This window comes from Littorina saxatilis, linkage group LG6 (assembly GCF_037325665.1).
Source record: "Littorina saxatilis isolate snail1 linkage group LG6, US_GU_Lsax_2.0, whole genome shotgun sequence".
In the NCBI taxonomy this organism is placed as follows: Eukaryota; Metazoa; Mollusca; class Gastropoda; order Littorinimorpha; family Littorinidae; genus Littorina; species Littorina saxatilis.
Genome location: NC_090250.1, coordinates 7,547,810 through 7,556,403, shown reverse-complemented (window position 1 = coordinate 7,556,403; position 8,594 = coordinate 7,547,810). Strand labels below are relative to the sequence as shown.

The following is an 8,594-nucleotide window of genomic DNA, read 5'->3' as shown; positions in this document are numbered from 1 at the left end:
GAAAATTGTGGAAAATCGGGAATGCTTTCTCAGTTTGTGCACCCTGGCAACATTCATCAGGAAAAAAACTGCATATGCCTTCCTCTGCAAAACAAAAGTCGCGCGAAGAATGCTGAACGGGCAGCGACGACTAGCTGTTCTTCTTCAAAGTAATAAACTACCCCCCAAACCCTGCAAGTTTGTGCGATTTACTTTGTGGACATGAAGCCAGCAGAGGGCTCAGGAATGCCCACGGGGTCATGCCAATACGTCCCAGTACCATTGTGTCCCAGTACCATTGCGTCCCAAAAAAATGCCGTCTCATTGCGTCCCATTAAGCAATCCCATTGGGTCCCAATACCATTGGGTCCCAGTGCCATTGCGTCCCGTACCATTGTGTCCCAACAAAATTGCGTGTCGATAGGTCCCAAGAAAATTGCATCTCGATACGTCCCATAAAGGAATCCCATTACGTCCCCGTACCATTACGTCCCAACACAATTGTTACTTGAGCAATGCTTGAACGCTGCGGTGGGCAGTGTGTGTGTGTGTGTGTGTGTGTGTGTGTGTGTGTGTGTGTGTGTCTGTGTCTGTGTGTGTGTGTGTGTGGCATGGATATTGTACGACAGAGTAGGTCAGCGAAAGGATGAAAATGAACAGTGGATTTTATAAGTACGGAGTATCTTACCTTATATTATCCGAGTAATTTCAAGCTTCAAGATTGCATAAATTTACGTAGCAATAATGTTGAAGCCTGTATATGCACTTACTTGACACATTTATTTTTTTCTCTTTTCTATTGTGTTTTGTAAAATAAAAATGTTGTTGTTGTTGTTGTTGGTTGTTGTTGTTGATGTTGATGATGATGATGATGATGACGACGACGAGATGATGATAATGATGATGATTGTGGAGATGATGATAATGATGATGATCGTGGAGAAGAAAAGAAGAACAGCTAGTTGAAGGCCTTTATAATGTTCTTTTTTTTTTTTAGGCGTGTGTTACTTACAGTACCTGTTTATGTAAAGTAACAATAATATTTAATTCAAGTGTCTTCGATTTATGAATCCAAAAGGAATTTTAATCGCAGGAGGGTTGCAGAGTAATATGTTAAATGTTAAACATGTACATACGAACCAGGATTTTACCAGAATATGCAGTTGTTGATTTTTAAAGATACGGTTGTGTTTGTTCAGTCATTAAACAGGAAGAACAAGAAGGGCAAAGCCCATACGACTCACATGCTTGACCTTGACATGACCTTGACCTTCAGGGTCAAGGTCAAATAACTAAACCTAGCAATGACATCATACACTAAGAACTGCTTTACACATTTTTCCTACCAAAATACATGTGACCTTGACCCAAGGTCAAGGTCATCCAAGGTCATGCAACACAAAGCTGTTAATTCAAGACATAGGAAGTACAATGGTGCTTATTGGCTCTTTCTACCATGAGATATGGTCACTTTTAGTGGTTCACTACCTTATTTTGGTCACATTTCATAAGGGTCAAAGTGACCTTGACCTTGATCATATGTGACCAAATGTGTCTTATGATGAAAGCATAACATGTGCCCCACATAATTTTTAAGTTTGAAACAGTTATCTTCCATAGTTCAGGGTCAAGGTCACTTCAAAATATGTATACAATTCAATTTTGAAGAGCTCCTGTGACCTTGACCTTGAAGCAAGGTAAACCAAACTGGTATCAAAAGATGGGGCTTACTTTGCCCTATATATCATATATAGGTGAGGTATTAAATCTCAAAAACTTCAGAGAAAAATGTGAAAAATAGCTGTTTTTTAGACAACATTTATGGCCCCTGCGACCTTGACCTTGAAGCAAGGTCAAGATGCTATGTATGTTTTTTGGGGCCTTGTCATCATACACCATCTTGCCAAATTTGGTACTGATAGACTGAATAGTGTCCAAGAAATATCCAACGTTAAAGTTTTCCGGACGGACGTCCGGACGGACGGACGGACGGACGGACGTCCGGACGGACGGACGGACGACTCGGGTGAGTACATAGACTCACTTTTGCTTCGCATGTGAGTCAAAAATGAAATGATTTGTTATTGAAACATCGTCCCATGTAGAACTAGTCTATGTCACTGATTGTGCATGTATGTATATTCTTGCGCGCGCGCGCGCGCGCGTGTGTGTGTGTGTGTGTGTGTGTGTGTGTGTGTGTGTGTGTGTGTGTGTGTGTGTGTGTGTGTGTGTGTTATGTACGTATGTATGTACGTAGGTGTCTGTGTCTACATTTGTGCGTGTATGGGTTTCGCTATCTGTGTGTCTCGGTGTCTATGTGCTGAAGGTTCGATGACTGGACAGTCAGTCTAGCTTTTCTCAGAAACGGGTTTAAACATCGTCTACTCAGTAAATAAGCCTACAGTCATGTCATGCTCGATTACATACAGTGGAATACAAAGCGGTGTACTGTACTGTTTCGGTATTTTTCTTTGTGTCGAGCACCGCTAAAGCATATATTAATTTTACACTTCGGTTTAGGTTAGCGTGCTTCAGTTCATTTTAAAAGAAAGAACATGGTTACCTCAGAAAACCTGTAAGGAAAGCAAGGAGCGCCTCAAAACAAACAAACTGACATGCAATATCCTTTACAGTTTCTGATTATATCGTGAAGGATTTTTTTCTCCCATGAACAAACATTTATTTATTTATTTATTTATTTTTATTTTTTTCCACTTCACCTCATCTCGACTAACCGGTACACATCTTTTTATTTTATTTTTATTTGTGAAATACTGCTATGTACCGACACAATTTTTATTACAAATCGTGTTGAACGCGTTTTGTAATAAAAATTGTGTAATCCGAACACGATTTGTAATAAATTTATTACAAAACGCACTTTTATTACAAAACGTGTCGCTACACTGCTACAGTAACATCTCAGAAATTAAATTCACTAGTATTGGGACCTAATGGTACGGGGACGCAATGGCACGTAATTGTATTGGGACGTAATGGTACTGGGACGCAATGGTACTGGGACCCAATGGTATTGGGACACAATGGTACTGGGACGCAATGGTACTGGGACGTAATGGTACTGGGACGTAATGGTACTGGGACGTAATGGTATTGGGACGTATTGACATGTTCCCGCGCCCACTTAATTCCTTGATTTTACTTCCGTCACAAGAACTAAAAGAACTTTCAATGTTCGTTAAATCTGTGGATCAAGTGACTCTAGAAGCGGAGGAAATGAAAATCACCGGCAGATCTGTACAAGATGTTGAATTCTGCCAGGGAAACGAAGCCGCTGTCACGGCAGAGAAGTCTCCGCCTACGAAAGTCGGTAGATCTAGAGCAAGGTAAACATACGTTTTTCAACGCTTGTTCACAAACACACACACACGTACACAAACACACACACGCTCACACCATCACACACACACTTATGAAAGAGATGGAATAGGTGATCGAGTAATGACAATGTTGATTGATAAGTATTTTTTGGTGCGGTGAACTTGAGGCAATATTGTTCTATCAATCCATCAATATATTTTACACTTTCACCCCAGAAATGAAGCACGTGTACACATATTGAACAAAAGAACCATTTTAAGCTTCCATTGGTATTGTTTCCTCTTTTTTTTGCAGACATGTTGGCAGGAAGTGAGTGTTTCACCCCACTCTTGCAAGGTAGGTTGATCACTGATGACAAGTTCTGATTGTTTTTCCTTTTTAATATTAAACGGATGACAATCCGTACTCTGCAGATGGATCTAACCGAGATGGATCTAACCGATACACGGAAGCAACATTGGGAACACACTGTTATTCAGTCTGTGAATAGTTCATGTGTGAGGGGTATTACTGCAAGTACGTTCACTAATGTAGAGAAATAATTTTGGACTCAAACTTCAAGTTAAATTGTTTCTGCTGTCAGAGCCATCTTTCTGAAGGAACAATATTTTACATGCCACTGGATTGTTGTATATTCCTTATTTTGCAATGACAGGCTCAGCTTTCATTTGATTGTAATGTGTTTCTTATTTGAAGCTTTGTATCATAAAAGCTCTGTAGAAGTGTTGCACTTGTTTTGCAGACTGCATTAGGCGTGGTAGCTATTGCATCCCCCGCCCCCCCCCCGCCTATTTATCTAACACACCCACCCACACACATACACAGGGTGCTGACAAAGGATCTTTTTCTATTCTCCTTCAGGCCATCGCTTAATTTCTTGCAGACTGAGGAGCAGAGGACGTTTGAGCCGCTCCTAAACCTGAGGCACACAAGCCACAAGGTAAATAAGGTATCAGTATAAAAACAAATGTTTTCACTTTGATTTTTATCGCATCATTTTTTTTAATTAAACTCTGTAAATTGTGGCAATTACACATTATGCCAATAACATTATTATGAAGAATGAAGATTTTCAACTTATCATTGAAGAAATGAAATCAAGCATTTTTGTTCATTCTGTATTTGATTATTATTTTCCAGTCTTTGGGTTGGCATAGTGGGTGAAATAAGGGTGAGGAGTGTCGGTTGGTGTTATTTTTTCGGTCTTGGTGATGTAATATTTTTCCCACGGCATTCATGGTTATGTTTGACCTTAGTGCAGATTCCAGAACAGCCTCTTAAACTGAAAAGCTACAAGGTCAACAATATAAACAGGTTACTGGTGTCTCAGGCATTGATGTTTTTAAAAAGATTTGCACAGCAATTTATGTGTTTGTAAACAGATAATGAAAATAAAGCATAACAACTTTTATATTTTGTAAGTGGAATTAAATGTTTTCATTTTTTTTTTTGAAGTGTTTTTGTATTCAGGTTTTATTGGATGGGTGGGGGGGGGGGGGGGGGGGGTTTGGTGGTTCTGACTTTTTATGATGTAAGGATTTTTTTCCTTAATTAGTTATTTAATTAGTTTATGTAGGGGAGGGGGGGGGGGGGGGCGTGGGATTTAAAGTGTATTTCTGGCTTTCGGAGAGGTGCTAAATCTGTTAAAATGGAAATGAAATAAAACAATTGGTGGTGAGGGTTATTACAAAAAAAGTAAGGATTATTTCTCATACCTTTTTATTTTTTACCCAAAAATTATGTTACTGAAATTATTCATTAATTTTTAAAGAGGCAGACTGTGAGACAGGTGATGTAATTGAAGTTAGAATATCATGAGATGTTACTTACTTTCTTTACAATATCATCTAATTTGACAGTCCGACACTGAAGACTGCAGACTTCATGGCAGCCACTGACCTGACGATATGACAGCCATGACTTGAATATCAAACGCAGAAGAAGAAAAAGAAGAAGACAGTCTAACAGGAAAATAATTCTGGTATGCTCATAATTTCTATGCCAGTTTGAAAAAAGTCATGAATTGAAGTTTACCCAGGTTAGACATTAGCATGTCGTAATTGTGACAATGAATGTATCCGTAAACGCACCAAGAGACTTACTTTGAAAAATTGAAGTCATGCATCGTCAATATGACTACAATCACAAACTGAATAAGGGGAAATCATGTCAATTTGGTGGTCTGGATCATCAGCTGTTGCTCATTCGCTATAATGGTCTACTTGACAAAGCCCGTCTTCATGTGCTTCTTTGTTTCTTTATACCTAGTGTAGACAACATGTAGGCGTTTGCAGACTGTTTATTGTATTGCTGTTGTTTGTTTGTGAGTAAAACTATGGTTTGAAATTGTTTGAAATTTGTTGTGTATGTTCTACTTTGTGTAAGGTGTTTCTCCATGCCCCCAGAAGAACCGACATTATATCAAAACCTTCATACCCTGAAAATACTTGCATACTAGATGTTGTTTCTTATTGTAATGATTGGGGACAGGCAAGCTCTTAAATTGTGCAAGCCATCAGAAAACTGTCAAGTCTGATTTGCTAGAACAAGCGATATTAACACGTTATTAAGATGAATATTTGATTAAATATGTGCAGGAACTACTTCAGCAGATTCATATGGCCAGTCTCACAATGCAAGGAAGGTGAGTAAATTGAATTATGTCTCTCCCACCTGTTCTGTGTTTAGTGTCAGCCGTGATTGCCTGATGAGAATTTGAAAACATGTTGCTAACTAACATGAACCCAACCATGAAACGTGATGTAGGTGAGTAGCCCATCTAGAAAAACGAACCTGTTCTAATTCCGAATTAGAACAGGTTCTTTTTTCTAGATAGGCTACTCACCTACATCACGTTTTATGGTTGGGTTCATGTTAGTTAGCAACATGTTTTCACATAGAAAATGGTGGGCACCTTAACAAATATCTGCACATTACAATGAAGTCTTACTTTTTAATCTGATGGTTTAATAACCCCCAAAAACCCAACCAACCAGCACCCCCCCCCCCCACCCCCACCCCTCCAAGAAGAAGCTCACATAACTACCAACTACACAATTTCATTACAGAATCAAACAATGGGAAGAATCAGGATTCAGCAGTGCTAGGTCGTTGGGGGGGATAGCTATCACTAGGCACTCAGCAATGAATAGTTGAGGTTTTCACGGACATTAACAAAATCCGGTAACCTACGAACAGTAAATTTCACAGGGAAGGGAACAAGAACGTCAAAAATGGAAAAGTATGTTTTTTCTTTCAAACCATTGATAGAGCTCTGAAGCTTCACACAAGTTTTGCAGAGAGAGCACTCGGCCTCTTCATTTTTGGCACTAAAACATGCGCACACACAAAAAGAAAGTTTTTAAAAAGTGGCACCGATGTATTCTCACACTCACAGCCTTAGAATATTGCAGTTTGTATGTTACCAAATTGAGGCATGATTTTACTCCATACCTGACCAAATCTGCGACAGTCGGGCAAACTTCTTACAAGTCGGATTGGGCCTTCAATCAAATACTCAGAAACCAGCAGCTACTTTAAGTAATACTAGTTTTGTTGTTATTTTTTACAGCTTGTACTGAATGTGTTTTCTTTTATCTCCTCAGAATCGAGTCAGCCAGAGAAAGACCATTGAGAGGGAGAGCGCACAGTAAAGCATATATGGCATGCACTTCGGTGGACCAGTGCCATCATCTTCATAACAAGAGATGCAGATCATATTTTCTTATGTTTAAGTATAGCTGTTAGCAAAAGTATTTGACGATTCTTGGGTACGACTTTCGTGTTTAATCCTATTAGCTTGTGTACAGCCCCAAAATCTGTTTTATTATGATTTATCATTTATAGTTTGAATTTTTTTTTAATGGAATTAGTCCAAATGTAAATACATCTAAGGTTGCAATATTGTTTTTTTGTATATATACCCTTAAAACTACCTCTTCGTGTAAACAAAATTTAATTGTAAAAAGAAGTGTTTGTTCAAGGGAGATAATTTGAAGCGAATTTTTTTTTAAATCAGTAAAACTGCGTAGTGACATCCTCAATTAAATAAAAAGAATAAGGAATAAAGGTATACACACAGGTTGTACCCATTTTCTTGATTGCACTGCTTTTAAGTAGAAAGCTTTTTTTCTCAGAATTATTTTACAAATAAAATTCAAGGGAGGCAATTGATATGATAAAAAGGAAGAATTTTTTTTTCTTAGAATACTGTACACATTTAGTAAAGTATAATTTACAAGACAAAACACAGGTTTTTTTGGTTTTTTTTCTGTGCCTACTACTTGACAAGAGAACCACGAGATTTGTGCAGATTATTTAAAATTTTCTGTACAGTATATTTTACAAAGACAGATCCATACAATATATATAATTTTGTAATAGATGTTTTCAATTTGTAGGTATGGTTTTTTTTAAATCAACAGTTCGGATAGCCACAACAAGTGTGTATGTCTTGTGATTTGAGAGCTTTAGCACTGGATGCTTAGAATCCTCTTGATCATTTACTTCAGTAGGTAAAGCCACCTTCTCCAAAATCTTCTCTCCTATTCTGTGCTTACTACAGTGGGTTTGACAAGAGAACCACGAGATTTGTTTTTGTACATATGTTGCTTTTATTCTGTACACTTTAATGATTTAATCCTATGTGCACATTTTTTTTAACTGTGTTTTTGTTTTCCTGTATTCAAAGTGTGTATGGAAACCACAACCTGTCACAGCAGTATTATTAATCTGGATCTCCCTGCTAAGAACGTAATTAACAGAACGTGTGCATGTAGCTAAAGAACTTAAAAAGAATTTCTGCTACTTCACTCAAAATACGTCCATCCTCACACTCATATTTTCTTAAAATAATATTTGTTCATACAAACATGTTTGCGAATTATTCAATTTTGCGTAAAATATTCAATTACGATTTCTTTGTGTGTTGCAAAATTATGTAATAAAATTATGCAAGATCAAATTCAAAACAGCAATAAAGCTGCTGACGGCAGAATACCTCTGTTGACTTCTCTATCTGTTGGGTCAAACTATGCCACAGACATGTTTCTTCTAGAAGCTCAATATTACGTGTTATTCCCCCCTCTGCTTCTTTACCTCTGTAAACTTGTAGAGCTAGTTATTTTTCGATAATGACCCAGCAACCAAACAAATAACGAGCCAGCAACAGCCTGAATCCTCGATAGTGCAATGGGTTGAGAAGCTGTTCTGTTTTGGTACTACTTTTGCGACTGAAAAGTTCCGAACGCTCTATACGTACGAAATATACATCT

General features: G+C 38.0%; 1 long non-coding RNA gene across 1 annotated transcript; it reads left to right on the top strand.

Moving 5' to 3' along the window:
• The first annotated feature begins 3,151 nt into the window (after positions 1-3,151).
• On the top strand, positions 3,152-8,390 carry LOC138968397 (uncharacterized). Its single transcript, XR_011456162.1, has 6 exons — positions 3,152-3,326; positions 3,616-3,657; positions 4,183-4,261; positions 5,181-5,302; positions 5,919-5,965; positions 6,927-8,390. It is a non-coding gene; the product is annotated as an uncharacterized lncRNA (long non-coding RNA).
• The last annotated feature ends 204 nt before the right edge of the window (positions 8,391-8,594 follow it).